This window comes from Geotrypetes seraphini, chromosome 5, assembly GCF_902459505.1.
Source record: "Geotrypetes seraphini chromosome 5, aGeoSer1.1, whole genome shotgun sequence".
NCBI lineage: Eukaryota > Metazoa > Chordata > Amphibia > Gymnophiona > Dermophiidae > Geotrypetes > Geotrypetes seraphini.
Genome location: NC_047088.1, coordinates 139,818,955 through 139,837,614, shown reverse-complemented (window position 1 = coordinate 139,837,614; position 18,660 = coordinate 139,818,955). Strand labels below are relative to the sequence as shown.

Genomic DNA, 18,660 nt, shown 5'->3' with positions numbered 1-18,660 from the left:
CCGACAGTTGAGCGCCAATCAATTATCAGCATTAATTGGCATTAATTAAAATTTACATGTGCATAAATTTTATGCATGGATCCAAAAGGGGCAGATTGGGGATGTTTTCCTGGAATATTTGCGTAGTTTTATAGAATAAGAGAGATAAGCATATAATGTAGGTGCAAGCATTTGTATCAGGTTTTAACTTTTACTTCGGTCCCCTCTCCCAAATTATTTTAATGAAACAGAAGACTTGAGGTCAATTTTAAAGTTCTTAATAGGCAATTCAGATCTTAACTAAAAAGGGAGATTGTTCCATCATAGGGGGTCAGTCAGAGAAATGCACAATTGTATGTAGATTCTGGCCAGGCAATAGCTGGCAAGGGCCTATGTGATGTGTGTGTGTGTGGGGGGTAGGGGGGTAGGAGGTTTGGAGGGAGGAACTAAACATTGGCTCTCAGTTGCTGGAGATCCAGTATGACACTGAAGCACTCATGCTAGAAGATGACAGTTGTTTAACCTGAATCTTGACATATAGCTAATACTGTCCAAAGAACTAGTTTCATTCATGGATTAGTTACTCTGGGAGTTATTAATAATGGATTAAATTTAAATGAATATAGTATAGGAATCTATACTAGGATTGCTTGAAAGTAATCCACATATAGGATCTAATCTAATCTTGACATTTATTACCTGCCTAACCATAAGTTCTATTAAGATATTAGAGAGATCAGACCTAAAATGACATCTTACCCGATATAAAACTCTATAGGAAGAAGTATGGATAACACGATGTTCAAAATTAAATTTGTATAGCACAACTATACAAATATTCCTTTTAAGTGCTAAAACTAGCTACTACATTTACTACATTTCAAACAAATTCTTGCAAAACTATCAAAAAGTCTTTTTATTTTAATTTTATGAAGTTTCCATCAAAACTGTATATATCACTTGGGATTGGAGGTGAATATATCATAACATACTGGATGATCAGATTATAGGACCTCCTAAGATCTATATATCATTCCAGGTCCGCAACCTGAATTGAGTATTATAATCATTTATGCTCAAGTCCTACCAATCCCTTAAATCAATTATTCACAAGTGCTGAAACTTAGTACAAAAAAACTTATTCTAAATAGTTCAATATATATGGCGAAGGCAGAACACGCCAGACAATCGTATTTATTTAGTGAACACTTTTAGGAAAAAGGCATCACTTATCTTGGGTGCAACCAGCCACCACCAATACTGGTATGTTGGATACAAACTCCCAATGCCTGCTGGTATTGGCGTTTCATTCCAAAACGGTTCTTCCTCGGGGGATTGTTTAGAGTCGCTGCCTCTCCCTGTAAGTTAATCAAGTGCAAACAATTGCTAGATTATTGGCTTCAATACTACAACCGCCCCCAGTATGCTGCGAGTTCTTTTCTTCTTTTTTTTTAATATCTGGATATTCAGCACCAGTATACAGATATCAGCCAGCACAGAATATCTGACAGCGCTATATATTTGGCTATTGGTAATATTCAGACTGGTACCTGGATAAATAACTGGTTACAATTAGGACAGCCTAAGAGGGTAAATGCCAACTGCACCTATTCTCTGCCTCTTGACTGCCCTGTACTACCTGGATATTCCTGAGATGGTCTAGATTTGCTGTGGCATTATCCAGATAGTGCCGATTAAAATCTGAGTATAGACCTGGTGAGCAGGACTTACGAGTCTGGTAGGAACCGCTGAATAAATTGATCCCATAGATGAGAACCTGGAAGCTGAACATTTTTTAAGAGAAAAGGTGCAAGTATTATATGCCTGCATCTGTACACTTTAGTAGAGCTGCTTTCAGAATGCTTTTTCCATGCTTTAGTATTTCCAACCCAGGCTGTAATATAGGTGAGGCACTGTATCTCCTCTGCTTCATTTTGGATTTAAGTGCTTCCTACTGTCAAGTATTGTAATGTGAATGATTTGGTATGCTGCTGGAAAAAAGAGATAGGATGTTTTTTCCAATATGTGTAGAGTTTAGTGCTGCTGTGCTCTAATCTAAAGCACACCCACCAGTCCTAACCGATGTCTTCCATTGCTCTGTATTGTTCACATCAAGGAAGTTGATTTACAAGCTCTTTATGAATGAGTAATTGAATGAAGACAACCATTTACTTTTATCCCCTTTGTTCAATTAGTTGTGTGCAGGACCCTTTCCCAGTAGTAAACGAACTGCTATGTTGCTCTATTCTTCACAAATGAGGATCAAATTTTTCAGTGATCAATATTTCAGTTCCCTTGATATCCTTAACAAATGACGAAAATTTCTGATCTCATGCAAGAATGTCTCTCATTCTAATGTCACTGCAAGGAGGTTCTCTGCTATTAACAAACTGGAAGCCTGTTAGAAAATTTAAAATGTTGAGTAGGCCTCTAAATGAGGGTTTGATTATATCACTGGGCTGGGCAAGAAGAGTTATGCAGTTCTATAGCCAAGTCAGAATAGACCAGCATAACTGGATCCGTACTGCACACACAGCATCACACAATGATGAGGTGTTTTTAGTACTAAATACCAGTTTCAGAGGAACTCGGTACATGTTGTACGTTTTACCTTTCTACTTTCGTATCTAATTTCGCTTATTTTGACAGAGTAGAATACTAATTGTTCCCAGTGCCACGAAGGCTTGTTCTGAATAGGATTCAAATATCTTGAACTCAGCTAACCTGGGATTATTTGCTGAAGAGTGCCATAATTGTGTTTTAGAAGGATGCTCTCTGTTCAAATGTCCAAAGGTCATTTTTGACCTTTGAGTCAAAGAAAAGAGTACTGGGCTTCATTGTGAATGATATCATTTGTAGCACCCATTCAGAAGATTAAGTAAAGTTGTTTCCAGTTTATACGGAGTGGCAGCTATTTAATACTTGACATTTAGAAATGCTGGCCAAAGTGCAATATTATTTATTAATATTTAGGTGGCAGTAGGCTACATGATTTATGAATAATTATATGGAACAGATTTTGAATTTAGCTCACTCCTTTCTGTTGAGTAGCAGGTTCTTTCCTGGACTTGGAGGTCTTACATTCTGGAGGGCATATTTACTTGTGTGTCAACAGTCAAAAGCAAAGTGCCTTAGTGAAAATGCTCTGCAGTAACTTTTGGGGGCATGTCAGCATTCCCTTTGCAGTTTTCATACAGGCATTCTCTCGCTCCTTACTTTCAGGTGCTATGAGTGCAGATGCTCGCAGCCACCTATTGAGGTAGAGTTAGGTGAACCCACAGTAACTGCACATTGACAGCACATATACCACATGCTGACTGCAATATGCAGTCCCCACTCAGTCTCTGCCCATACCCTGCCTAGTCCTATTCTAAGCAGTTAGCACCAGATTTTTCTTGCACAGGCTGTTTTAATGCGCTTATGGTTAGTGTGAATGAAATTCTATGCTATGTATTTAGCGCACTTTGATAAATATGCACCTAAGTCTGTATCTGACTCAATGGAGGGTTACGTCATTTACCCAAGAGCACAAAAAGCTTTAGAGGGATTTCAATTGGGCTTCCTTAGTTCTCAGCCTGGTGCTCCAACCATTAGGCTTCTCAAACAGCAGGAAAAAATATCTAATCTAATCTAATCTTCCATTTGTGAGTTGCACATACCTATACAGGCTCAAGACGACAATATCCCTATAATATATTCATAAATAAAATCCATGGACTACTGCAACACACTACTAAATGGTCTCACTTCAAAAAATCTTCATTGACTACGAGTACAAAATGCCGCCACCCGCCTCCTAAAAAACCTTCACATATGCGACCCAATCTCCCCAGCATTGTGTGCAGCTCACTAACTACCTATCAATGAATGATGTGTATTCTATGGGCCTTGTAATGGCCTTCAAAGACTTTCACAACATGGTAGCAACCTTTATGGCCTCCAAACTACCACCTTACATCCTAAACCAGCAACTTCACTCACAAGAAGAAAAAAGACTATGCACACCTTCAGGATGCTCTCTGCACCTTAAGAATGTCTGGAAAAAATCCTGCTCACACTACCTACCATGCCTCTGGAACTAACTGCCACCTCACATCAGATCACTAGAAGGACTACTGAACTTCCGGAAGGCAATAAAAACTCACCTCTTTCTCTAATCTTCTATGAAATAGCCCCAGTCTACATACTACTGTCTAAGCAACAAGATTAACCATCACTGATACTACTATGCCCTACCATCTATAATAATAAAACGCTAAGTGCGCATGTGCACTCCTACCTGCGTGATCCATAGGTCCGTGGCCGGCAGGAATGCGCATGCGTGCTTACAACGGCCCCACACTCGCAGACACCAAGATAATGTTGTGTGGTCTTTCTGGCTCCCTTACACTCCACGCCCAAAGTTTATTTTTAAGTTAAAAGCTGCCACCGCAGCTCTCACGAGCCACACCTGTGTCAGAGAAGGCTTCTGATGCATGCGGGGATCGTGAGAGGAGCCACCGCGGCACCTTTAAACTTAAAAATAACTCTGACAAGGGACTAAGGGAGCCGGCCAGACTGCGGGAAGGGTAGGGGGGAGGGGAAATGCTGCTGCTGTTGCACAGGGACATGGAGGGGAGGGAAATACTGCTGCTGCTGCACAGAGAAGTGGAGGGGAGGGAATGCTGCTACGACTACTGCACAGGGAAGTGGAGGGAGGGAAATGTTGCTGCAGCATAGGGGGCAGAGAGAGAGAGACAGATAGAAAAAAAGACAGACAGACAGTTGGAGGGAGGAAGAAAGAAAGAAAGAAAGATAGACAGCGGGAGGGAGACAGAAAGAAAGGAAGAAAGACACAGGGACAGGGAGAGAGACAGACAGAAAGAAAGACAGTGGGAAGGAGAGAGACAGAAAGAAAGAGACAAGGGTAGGGAGAGAGACAGAAAGAAAGACAGACAGACATATATCCTGTGGATGTTTTTCAAAATAAGATTGATCTAGAAAAGTTTTATCGTACCTAAGGATAAGAAAGAATATATCTTGAGACATACTTCTGATTGAAAGACATCATAAGATGCCCCTGTGATTTAATTTATGTGGGACAGACATCAAGAAAATTGAATATTAGGCTTACAGAACATAAAAGTAATGTTAAAAATAAGGTAGTTGGGGCTCCTCTGGCTAAACATTGCATAGAAAGGGATCACGATTTTTTGTCATTGAGAGTTCTAATATTGGAAGTGATTTACCCGGGAAAAAGAGGGGGTGATTTCAGACGTTACCTTGCACAACGAGAGCAGCGCTGGATTAATAGGCTAGATACATTATATCCAAATGGCTTAAATAGAACTCTTGAATGGCAACATTTCTATTAGTGGATATTTCTGTTTGAAGTGAGTGAGTAATTAATTATGACGTAGTCACGTTGTGGATGCGCCATGACGTTGTATGAGTGTTATAAATAAGATGTTGTTGCCATCTTGACACGGTTTGAAAATTACGACTGAATGAGTTGATGTGAGTGGTGCTCTGAGAAAATTATTTGTGTTTGGTTTTGGAGTGTGAATGTTTTAACGATGTATTTCATTTTTAGTGAGCCTCTGATTGGTAATGCCTTGGTGGCCCTGACGCAGCGGATGAATACAGTTCCCACGAAACGCTGGCCGCGTCGGCAGACAGGCATTTTGATATGACATTAAGTGTCCAAAGATACTCCAACAGTGAAGACTGCTAGAAATGAGATAAGTTTTTGGTCTATTTTTTTCAAATACTAGAAACAAGTGCACATTATTATCATGGAATAGTGCTGAAGAATATTAAGTGTTTTTGAAGAAACACTTACTTATTTACAGAACTGTTTGGTGAAGGGTTTAAACAATAAGTTTTATAAAAACAAAAAAAGCAACTATAAGCGGGCCAATGATTGGAGCAGGAGTGGTAACACTACGTGGATCATCTCAGTCTGTGATCTAACAGCTGTGCGTAGGCTCTGATTCTGAGGCCCTAAAAAAAGCCTGAAAGTTTAAGGGCTAGTAACACTGATGTGTACTGTTTTGAATAAGTGGTATTGCATATATTTTTTGTGATTTAGTTATTTATACTGCTGGGTTGAGTGGTTTTGCAGTTAAAACAGGCCATTCAGAAGGGGTTCCCTGAATGGTGCAACTTAAAAAAATCAGTATAGCTTACTGGGCCTATGTTTTCAGGTGGATTTGCAGGGCACCAGGCTGTCAAGTGATAAAAATTAATATCTGAATATTTGAATAAAAAACCTAAAACTAGTCTTAAAGACATTTGGAGCATTGAGACAAAGCAGATTTCTGCTACTCAATGGCCACGGATTTGGACTTGGAGGATGAGATGTATAGCATCAGCATCTATGAGACAGACTTGATTTTTTCTGTTGTATAGAATTTTTTGGACCCCCTGTTCATTTGCAAAAGTTAGATAGTTCTAAGTCTATTAGATGCTAGCACTATCATCTTGATATAGGGACACTGGATCATCTGCTGTTCTATTGTCCCTTGATACTTAAGTTCTGGAGATCCATATGGGGTAAAATCAATACGATATTGGAAGTTTTGAATGTCACTGTCATGTGATATGGGGCTCCTTTTACAAAACCATGCTAGGGCCTTAATGCACGGAATAGCATGCACTAAATTGCCCTACGCGCTAGCTGCTACTGCCTCCTTTTGAGCAGGTGGTAGATTTCCAGCTAGCGTGCTCTATAGCGTGCATTAGTCTGGTGCATGTGATAAAACCACTAGCGCGGCTTTGTAAAAGAACCCCATAGTGTTATTTGGAACTCTTAATACCCAAGAGTCCAATCAACGCAAATAAGAATAGGTTACTTCTTATCATGACAGGAGTTGCTATGCAGCTAATTACGAAAAACTGGAAAAATTGGGATAGAATAAACCATAATTTTTGGTGGGAAACCTTGTGCTAATTTTATAAGTTTGAGCGAATGAATTTGATACAATTGGGACACTATAATAAATTCAAAGAGATTTGGGGTCTGTTAGCGAAATTTTATAAGAACTGATCATTAGTATTACCGTTTGATTTCTGAAAGAGTGTCATACACATCCAGGGTGGGTGGGAGGGAGGGGAAGGGGTAGTATGTATTTATCTTATTATTTGATAGTTGTAAGTGTTGTCTATTGTACCAATTGTTTGTTAATCTGTTGCACTTTGTGTTGACTTTTAAAAAAAAATGAATAAAGAATTGGAAAAACAAGCCAACAGATCATATGTGGGGTTTCTATTCTCTTTCTCTTGTTTTATATTACATCAAGACCACCACCATGCTTAGGCTGAATCTCCTGAAGGATGAACCAATGCAGCTGTGGCTCCAGGCTCCTGCTTCCTACCTCCAACCTGAGTGTCCTGCTGGCAGGGAATTCATTGGTAATGAATCCTCTAAAGGCTGACCAATCACATGCAGGCCAAAAATAAACCAAAAAATTGCCCCAAATCCCATGCAGAACAGCATTCTGTCTCCTTCCTCTTTGTAATGCCATCAGGGGATTCAGCATTTTAAGAGAATCCCCTAAAATACTTTTTGTTGTTGTTATTGTTTTATTTAATTTTGATTGGTTGGGTCGACAGACCTTCTGAGCCTGCCCAACCAATCAAATTAAAACAAAACCAAAATATTTTTTTAATGGAATCTGCAGTTCTACACTACATAATTGCAGTTTATAGATAACTCTGAAGGACACATTTTGGAAAGGTGGTGGTGATTATTTCATCACATTAATATAGAGGTCAAAAGGAGAAGTGGCAAATGGTATAGGTGACTCTCAGGCCAAGACGTGATATCATTCAGCACAAACAGTTCAGGCAGGAGACATTGAAAAACATGAGATTCCTTACTTATTGTAGCACTAATGAATTGAACCTATAACACTTCTATAAACAAACATTTTTCAAAAATTGTAATAGTTTTATTGAAGCTTTACCTGAAGTGGAATATTAACTGAATTGCCTTGAAGGTATGCAGGGAGTCAATATGATTGCAAGGATTGTACACACATTTTCAGCATTATGCAGGGGGTAAAGAAACATATTTTCTTTTCTGTTTTGGAAAATATTTTTATTGAATTTTGAGAAATACATATAAAACAGCAAAAAGAAACACATCTACAATTCAATAGAATATAAATAACATCAGATAACTCTCTTTTGTCTTGAATCCCTGGAGGGTGTTTTCCCCTACGACAGACTCTGGAAGAGCGTTCCCGTTTTCTACCACTCTCTTAGTGAAGAAGAACTTCCTTACATTCGTACAGAATCTATCCCCTTTCAATTTTAGAGAGTGCCCTCTCATTCTCCCTACCTTGGAGAGGGTGAACAACCTGTCCTTATCTACTAAGTCTATTCCCTTCAGTACCTTGAATGTTTTGATCATGTCCCCTCTCAATCTCCTCTGATCGAGGGAGAAAAGGCCCAGTTTCTCTAAACTTTCACTGTACGGCAACTCCTCCAGCCCCTTAACCATTATAGTCGCTCTTCTCTGGACACTTTCGAGTAGTACCATGTCCTTCTTCATGTACGGTGATCAGTGCTGAACGCAGTACTCCAGGTGAGGATGCACAATGGCCCAGTACAGCGGCATGATAACCTTCTCCCCTTCTTTATCATTCCTAGCATTTTGTTCATCCTTTTCGCTACCGCCACACATTGTGTGGACGGCTTCATTGACTTGTTGATCATAACTCCCTGGGAGGTTTCTCCAAGTACCGCCCCGGACATCCTGTATTCGTGCATGAGATTTTTGTTACCTACATGCATCACTGTATATTTATCCACATTGAACCTCATCTGCCATGTTGATGCCCATTCCTCGAGCCTGATTATGTCACGTTGCGGATCTTCGCAATCCCCCTGTGTCTTCACTACTCTGAATAACTTCGTATTGTCCGCAAATTTAATCACCTCACTTGTCGTACCAATGTCTAGATCATTTATAAAGATGTTGAAGAGCTTGCGTCCAAGCACCGAGCTCTGCGGCGCCCCACTGGTGATGCTCTTCCAGTTCGAGTATTGTCCATTTACCCCCACTCTCTGTTTCCTATGATAGGGAAGGATACGGTAACTAATGTGGAAGTGGAGGAAAAAGGTGAAGATAAATGAAGAATTAAGAGTCAGCCTGCTCCAATTGAAAGAAATGTAAAGAATTTCTCCTTTTTCCTTATTCTTTCTTAGGAAAGTTTACTTTGTCCTCTTAGGTTTTGTTTCTAGCATATGATTTTGAAGAATTTAATTTCTTGTTATATGGTACCTTTCTTTTGTAAACCGAGACTCGTATGTTTCTTAATTTGTTAAATTTGTAACAAATGGACAAATAGTAAAAATAAAATAAAAAAATAAAGAGTCCTATTCTAATAGGAAAGGGAATTATACTGCATATTTGCTCTTTGGTATCTCTTAAGTAGTCTCAGAATGTTCTCTATAAAGCTGCAGAAAGTTTGACATTTATTCTACTATAGACAGAAGCCAGTTCTGTGGGTGCATGTGGGTGCTGAGCATCTCCAATACTGAGCAAGCTCCTTCATTGTGTCCAGGGAGAGGTAATTGTGCATGGTACCCCCAATCATTTTGAATGTTAGCATCAAAGTTTTCATGTATTGCAATAGAAAATGGGCTGGTGGAGTTTCCTCTTCTTTCTATACTCAGCTGATTTTTAAGTAGTCTCTGGAGCTTTGGTACTTCTATAGTCCCTAGAATATAAGGATTAATAAGGACCTCTCCAAGCTGTCCTGTCTACCTGGAAGGTAGAGGGGGTAGAATCTGTGTTATCAACATCCATCTCTCCTGGTGCTTGCATAATGTATCAAAAATAAGCTAAAACAGAATATCAAGTTTAATGAAACATAACATAAGCAGTATATGTAGAGGCAACTCTAATATACTCTAAATTTTTTAGGTGCTGAGAGGTGCTAATTCTTTCATGGGATGCATGAAGAAACAACATTATTGGCATGAAGAAACAACATTATTGGCATGAATTGAAAAAAGCCCACTATTAAGGGCATGCATATTATAATAAACTTGAAAATGCAGTCCATGCTTTGGAGCCTATCTACCCCCTCTAATCCTTCATACATTTGCTAGTAGCTAATTTGCCTCTATTCATCTTCTTGAACAATTTTGTCAAAACTCAGATTTTTCATTTGTAGCCTTCTTCCAATCTTTCAGAATTGCTATTCACCACAGCCTCCTTTTTACCCTCAAATGGAGTGACAAATGGGGGAACTTTCAAACAAAACATATATGTATAAAGGTTTTCACTTGCTGTTTGTGTGAGCACTATTTCTTTGCAAACATAGAAATCCAAAAGTATGCCATGCCTTCTCTATTACAACCTTGTCCCTAGGAATACTTTGCATATGTTGAGCAAATTTCAAAAGCTCTGTTCATGCCCTTAAACCCATGTTTTACATGGGGAAATGCCTTTGAAAATGACTATCTGTAATTTTTTTCACTTTAACCCTAATGCTCTGTTAGTCAATAAGAGAGAAAATTAGAGCACTATCAACCTTCTCTTTCTTTGAAAAAAATCTTTATTTGTTTTGATATTTATATGCTGGGCTTGCTTTGATTGTTTCTGGTCTGGAAATGTATAATGAGCATCTTGACATCACTGAGTTACTTTGCCCTCATGGCAAACAATGTGATAAGTTATCTTGAGGACTGATAAATGAGGCAAAGGATCTGCCAAAGCCATTATCCAATGTTATCTCCATTGCAGCAGAGCAATAGAAAATAAAAAGGCAACTGTCAGACTGCTACAAGTGGCAGAGGCATTGCCAGACCTCAAATTTTGGTTGAGCCACTGGGCAAACTGGATGGGTACATGTGGTTGTCACATCCCCCCATCACCACCCTCCGCAAACGTATTAGTACCTGAGTTTCTGGGGATCCCCAAGACCCACCAGCTGCAAAGGTCCTTTGGTGACAAGAACTGCTCCCTCTCTCATTTGCTCCAGCCTGCAACTCTGTCCATGTGCTGCCCAGCCCTCCCTGTGCATGTGGGCCTGGAGGAAGTAAAAAAAAAAATCAACTACTTAGAGAGAAATGGAGGAAACTATTTGCACAATATAACAACCAAATTAAACAGCATAAACACAAAATTTTCTCACATATGATTGGGGAGGGTAAACCAGACCTATGGAAATTATTAAAAATAACAAATTTAATGGACTGCTCCACTATAAATACAAACATAGACCCTACTACACCCAACATACTAGCATTATACTGCTCAAACATGATCAAAGCCATATTTAAAATTTCCAGTGCAATAGGGATGGTATGCTGAACCATGGGTCTTGCATCCGCTTCCACGAGTCCATTGCAGAAGATACTGATCACTGTTTTCAATACCTCCTCCTTCTCCCTGTTCTCTGCTTCCCCCAGTCAGTTATTTCTTCTACTAGCAAGCCTGCAGGAGCAATTTTGATCTGCTCGGTCATCTTTTTTGTTTTTTATGCACTTTTTTGTGGTTTCGCAAGATTTTGTTTTCCTGTGCACCTTCAGTGACTAGGGTTGAGACAAAAGAATCCCAGAAAGCTAGGGGCAAGGGAGAAACCAATAGGGACAGAGCTTGGCAACAAGTAACAGAGCAAAGGTCATACCTTTCCAGACCCATCAGAGTAAAGGTTGTAAAAGTGACCTGGATGTACTAAAGTAAGACAAAGACCCAAGCTTAGAAGAAAGAAAAAAAGGAGGAGGTCAGCTTAGATGAAAGAAAAAAAGGAGGGGTCTTAGGAGAAAGACCACTAGAAACAACTTGTATAGTAAGCAGGGGTGGCTGCAGTATGTATGAAACTACATTTCACACAATGCCTTACACACTAATGGCCAGTCAGATAATTGCACTATTTGATATATCAAAGGCAGCTTAAACTATTCAGACTTGTAAATTAGCTAAAATTGATTTTTCTCGCTAAAAAAGCAACCTAACGGCTGCTAAAATTGATTTTTCTCGCTAAAAAAGCAACCTAACGGCTGCAGCATGAAGTCCCATGGGGAGACAGAATACATTAAACACATCTTAGGGCTGTACTATAAACTAGTGCATGGCTGCCGGAGGCAGAACATATATCATAAGTGCCTATGTGCTTTGTTAGCTTAGGAGCCCAGTTATAAAATTACATCGCTAACACTCATTTTGATGCCTCAAATGTTAGACCTGCTTCTGGCTATATTTGCAGCACAACAAAGAAAAATGGAGAGACCCAATGATCCACAGAGAAAACAATCCACCGATGAAAACAAAAACAAAAAACTGTGGATACAGATGTTCTGGAGATAATATATTATACACTGACATAAAAACATGAAAATTCAACGAAAAAAGTACAATGATAAAAAATACAGTGGTAAAAATCCAACAGGTATTTTTTATCATTGTCTGCCTTCTTGTTGCCAATAAAGTTTTTCACAACAAGAACAAATGAAGAACAGACACATGATTCAAATTCATTCATTGATGCTATGAAATGTGGGTCATTTATAAGTAGTCTGATCTGTGGACCATCGAAAATTCCTGCCTTAAGTTTGTCCATGGTAAATCCAGGTAGCATATGCACTATATATTCAAAGCATGAACCATCTTTATTCATAGCCTTTACAAATTGCTTCATCAGGCCTAGCTGTATATGTAGTGGTGACAGTATGATTCTGTCTCGTGCTACCAAAGGTTCATTTATTACATTTTGTCCTCCAACACCATATATTCCTTCGGAGACCAATCTTTTTTTGACCAATGTTCATGTTTGGCTCTTTTAAATAACGGTAAAAAAAAGTAATAAATTCAACCATATCTAAGAAACTAGAGCTGATGCGGTCTATCCAATGCAATTTTCTGAATCAGCACCCTAAATAACCCCAGGAACAGTTAAAAAAAAAAACAAGTCATGAAGAAAAAAAGTTTTTTGTTGGCCTTTGTTATCCTTATAGTGGCCAAAAGTTCTGAAGTGCAGTTTTACATGAATTCTCAAATTCAATTTCATAAAGTGTGTGTCCCACTTGATACATATACATAATCTATAATCTTCTATATCATCCTTCATTTTCTGGTGTTATTTTAGGTTTTATGTTGCAGTCTATTTCTTAGGATGATCATCATATTTGATATCGACCATCTGAAACGTTCATCTTTCATCAACATGCCTACATCAGAGAACTTAGCCTCTTATTTTAGGACCAAAATTCACAATTTAAGACTACCTTTTCAAGGACCTTCTAGCAACCAAACTCCTATAAATACCCTACTGCCGGACAAAGTAATACCAGCTAATATGAATTGGAACCATTTTGATATCCCCAATTGGCAATTATTATTCACTCTCTATAATAAGTACTCTCATTGTAGGTTAGATAACTGCTCTCCAGCTATTTTGAAAATGGCCCCTATCTCCTTTAAGGTTAAACTTTTTGAATGGATTTCTCATTTAATGTGTAATGGAAACTTCCCAGAAGAACTAGGTCACATTATTATTATTCCTATTGTTAAAAACTATAAGGAATCCATCTCAGCAATAGACAATTAGAGACCTATAGCTAATATTCCATTCTTCACTAAACTTATTGAGGGCCTGGTGAATGCTGCTTTGATGAAGTACATGGAAAAATTTGATATCTTACATGAATTTCAATCAGGCTTTCGATCAAACTATAGCACTGAAAATGTCTTAGTTTCTATGGTAAACTATATCCTTCAATTATTCACTGTCTGAAAGAATACACTGATCTTACAATTCAATCTAAGCAGTGCATTCGATTTGGTTAATCATGACATCTTGCTTGAAAGCTTAGACACCATAGGAATTTCTGGTCAGGTTCTGAATTGGTTCAAGAGTTTTCTAAAAAATAATAATAATAATAATTTTATTTTTTATATACCGCCAAAGCCCTGATAGTTCGAGGCGGTTTACAACAAGAGGTGCTGGACAATCAGCGAAGTGGTTACAATACAAAGTCATTGAATATAAGGTACAGGTTGGGAGAAGTGATACACTCTAAGATTCTTAGGTTACAATCGATTAAACAAATTTGTTTTTATTGAGTCTCTAAAATTGAAGTAGGATGAGGAATGTATGATAATGTTACCCAGCCAGTCGTTCCATTTACCTGCCTGGGAGGCAAGAGTTCTGCCCAGGAATCTTTTATAGCAGCAGTCCTTTAAAGATGGATAGGTGAACATATAAATTCTGCGTTTGGTCCTAATAGAACTGTCCAGATTAAATTGAGAAACCAGGGCCAGGCCAAAAATTGATTTATAACAAAGGCAAAAAAATTTAAACAAAACTCGTGCATCCAGGGGCAGCCAGTGAAGTTTTTGATATTAGGGACTAATGTGTTCCCATTTTCTCAACCCAAAAATCAGTCAAACTGCCGAATTTTGAATGACTCAGAGTCTTTGGAGGTTTTTTTTGAAGGTTCCCAAATAAATGATGTTACAGTAGTCAAGTATGCCTAGAATGGAAGATTGAACCAATAAGCGGAATGATACTGCGTCAAAATATTTTCTGATGGTTCTGAGTTTCCATAATATCGAGAAGCATTTCCTAACCAATAAATCCATGTGTACATTTAGTGTAAGGTGTCTGTCCAGAGTCACTCCCAGAATTTTTATGGAATCTTCAATAGGGAAGGCCTGACCATTCACAAGTTTTTAGTGAGGAAGTATACTCCAAAAAACTCCAATAGGAAAGACCTGACCATTCACAAGTTTTTAGTGAGGAAGTATACTCCAAAAAAACTGGACTAACTCCTGTGGTGTTCCACAGGGGTCGCCACTGTCTCCTTCCCTCTTTAACCTTTATATGGCCTCTCTGGGAAGAGAACTATCCAAACTGAACTTACAAACATATATTTATGCTGATGACATCACAATCGTTGTTCCTTTTATCACACTCTCATTAGATACAAAGGATTATATAATATCTATATTCAATCTCATTTAAAAATGGACCAAAGATTTCAAACTTAAACTAAATTCAGAAAAAACAAATATATTCCTTGCAAGTCCATCAAACAAAATCACAGAATCTTCTCTTATGATAAATGGAACGAACTCTAGGCGTTACATTAGACCGATTTTTAACTTTTGAAACCCATACCGACATCTTGATTTAAAAATGTTACTATACTCTTTGGAAATTACGTACATTATAACTTTATTTTGATTTTTCATCCTTCAGATTGTTGGTGCAATCTTTGGTACTGAGCACATTAGGCTACTGTAACATCATTTAGGGCTCCTTTTACAAAGCCATGCTAGGGCCTTAACGTGCAGAATAGCGCGCACTAAACTGCCGCATGCACTAGCCGCTACTGCCTTCTTTTGAGCAAGTGGTAGATTTTCAGGTAGCGCGCACTATAGCGCGCACTAATCCGGTGCATGCGCTAAAATGCTTAGCACACCTTCGTAAAAGGAGCCCTTATTTAGGATCATTCAAAATACTGCAGTATGTTTGATATTTGAGTTGAAAAACTCAGATCATGTTACCCCAGACTACAAGAAATTACACTTGCTACCAATGGAGGCCAGAATCATTTTTAAACTTGTATGTTTGTGCTACAAATCATAAGAACATAAGCATTGCCTCTGCCGGGTCAGACCAGGGGTCCATCGCACCCGGCAGTCCGCTCCCGCGGCGGCCCTCCAGGTCCATGACCTGAAAATGTTCCCTACCTAACCTAAAAAGTCCATACCCTATTTGCTCAGTGTCCTGTGAGGTAAACCTCTATCTGTACCCCGTTATTCCCTTCGCTTCCAGGACTAGCAGGACTTGCTCCCATTTATCTTGTCAACCACTTCGTATTCTCTGCAAATCTTTGACCCATGCGGAGAATTTCTCTATCCTCTTTTCCTACACTAAAAGGATGTACTGCAAAAAGATTCCTGGACAAAACTTTAGCTTACCAGGCTAGTGTTTGGAGCAAAACCTTAAGCGCCCTATTTATGAATTCATTGTCTTATCAAATGTTTAAGAAATCTGTGAAATCTTATTTGTATGACAAATTTGTTTGAGAAACCTCTTTTATGAATTTTTCCCCTTACCAAATATTTAAGGAAACCTGTGAAATCTCTTTCGTATGACAATTTTGACTAAAGAAATCCAACCATGCATGTTATATAATTCTATTTGTATTTCATCTGCGTCTGGCAGATTCTTTTTGTTGGAAAATGCTCTGAATTGTTAAGGTATAGCGGGTTATATATAAATAATAATAATATGTATAATATGTATAATTTCTTCTCCAAGATACTCAGCACTTCTCTTTCTTTAACCCAGGCTGGAAAAAACACACTAGCTGATGTGCTCCTCAAAGGCCATTTGTCTTAATTCACATGGGGAAGAATTATTTGATAGTGCCCTGATTGCAGCATCCCATCAGCTCATTACAACTGAACAGCCCCTTTAATCTGCCAATAAACCAATTCAATTTGTCAGCATTCATCAAAGAAACAAGTTCTTGGTTTATGGTTTGAAATGAGGATTGAACAATTAGCACTTATTATGTTCGTAATCGTCTCTCCTGAATGAAGCATAGCTTTTTAAGCAAAGAAGGATTAATTACTCACATCCACCAAATACCCCTGTGGATACCTTTTCAAATTAAGTATATTTTCACTTTAGACCAGTTCATTAAAAAATCATTTTCCAGTGTGATTCATTCTAGCTATAAGATTTCTTTATTTTTTAGGAATCATTCCATCCATTCATCCTTCCTTAAAAACTAGATTTACTAAAGTGTACCACTGCCTTAGATTATGCTAACCTGCACTAACACAAATTTTTTATCACAGGCATACGTGATGGTGACTCAAGGAAGATTGATGAGAGATATGGGGCTGGCAGAGAATTTGCCAGATTGTTGACAGGGACCAGAAGATGACTATATTACCCCATTTTGTGTCACGTTGGCTTGCTATTATATTTTTCAAATCCACTTTATGTACTTCTGCCATGTATGCTTTTAAATTTTGAAGAACTCCTCATGGTTTTCTTTCTCTGGTCAGCTGACCACCCCGGAAACAGGAAGCATAAATGCTATATGCGCTTTTACATTTACCTCCGACTCCCCCTTTCCCGACCAGATAATTTATTTTGATAATTGGTTTAGGGAGGGGGATATTATTTTTATTATGAGGAATATTTGTAAGATTTCAAGTGTATTTGAAAGTTTAATTGATGTATGTTATTATTATACTTGATTTTAAGTTTTGAAATGAATAAAGATTAAAAAAAAAAAACAAATCCACTTTATGATTCATCACTTAGTTTACAAGGCCATTTTTTTCTGGCCTTCCTATTTGACAGATCTGCTTGTTCCCTTTCATTTGATTCATTCCTTGTATTTACAGTATACTAATCAACCTACTCTACCTTCTCCTGCATCTGTTGAACTAGATGCAGGAGAAGGCAGAGTAAATGGAATGAGTAGATATGAATCGCTTATTTACTCTTTCCAAAAATAATAGGAAAAAGGGGCATGCGATGAAACTACTAAGTAATAAATTTAAAACAAAATGAAGAAAATATTTCTTCATTCAATGGGTAATTAAGCTCTGGAATTCGTTGCTGGAGAATGTATTGAAAACAGTTAGCTTAGCAGGGTTTAAACAAAGGGCTCTTTTTACGAAGGTGTGCTAGCGTTTTTAGCACATGCACCGGATTAGCGTGCGCTTACTGAAAAACTACCGTCTGCTCAAGAGGAAGCGGTAGCGGCTAGCGCACGCGTCATTTTAGCATGCACTATTCCGCGCGTTAAGGCCCTAATGCACCTTCGTAAAAGGAGTCCAAATTTTGGATTATTTCCTAAAAAAGAAGTTCATAAGCCATTAAAATGGCTTGAGGACATCTACTGCTTATTCCTAGAATAAGCAGCATAGAATCTGTTTTTTTCCTTGGGATCTTGCCAGGTACTTGTGACCTGGGGTGGCCACTGTTGGAAATAGGATACTGGGCTTGATGGACCTTTGGTCTGTCCCAGTATGGCAACTATTATGTTCTTAGATACAACTCACCACTCTTCCACTATATCTTAGAAGCAAATCAAAATAAAGACCAGGGGCTCTTCAGCTTGGAGAAGAGATGGCTCATAGGAGATATGATAGAGGTCTATAAAAGGCTGAGTGAAGTGGAAAAGGTAGATATGAAACGCTTGATTTACTCTTTCCAAAAATACTAAAACTAAGGGACATACAATTAAGTTGCTAAGTAGTACATTTAAAAGAGAAAATATTCCTTCACTGAATGTGTAATTAAACTCTAGAATTCATTGCCAGAGAATGTGGTGAAATCAGTTAGCTTAGCAGGGTTTAAAATTTTTTGGATACTTTCCTAAAACAAAAGTCCATAAACCATTATTGAAATGGCTTGGGGAAAAATCCACTGCTTATTCCTAGGATAAGCAACATTGAATCTGTTTAATTCATTGGGATCTTGCCAGGTACTTGTGATTGGTAACTGTTGAGAAAAAGGATACTAGGTTTGATGGACCTTCAGTCTGACCCAGTATGGCAATTATGTTCTTAAGAGCAAACCAGCTTTTGGGTTTGAGTTTGCTGGTGTGTAATGGGGGGGGGGGGGGGGGGGGGGGGGAAGGTTGATGGCATGACCTACTGAGTCACTTTTCTTTTTATTTTATAATGATTGATATTTAGGTTGAAAGTCT

The 18,660-nt window shown here is 38.4% G+C and overlaps 1 long non-coding RNA gene across 1 annotated transcript in view; it reads right to left on the bottom strand.

The window, feature by feature from the left end:
- Window positions 1–1,098: 1,098 nt before the first annotated feature.
- Window positions 1,099–18,660, bottom strand: part of LOC117361001 — a 103,104-nt gene continuing 85,542 nt past the window's right edge. Inside the window, exons 2-3 of the long non-coding RNA XR_004539569.1 lie at window positions 10,873–11,003; window positions 1,099–1,337 (exon numbers count right to left, since the gene is read on the bottom strand). This is a non-coding gene — a long non-coding RNA (uncharacterized LOC117361001). The remainder of the gene's footprint in view (window positions 1,338–10,872; window positions 11,004–18,660) is intronic.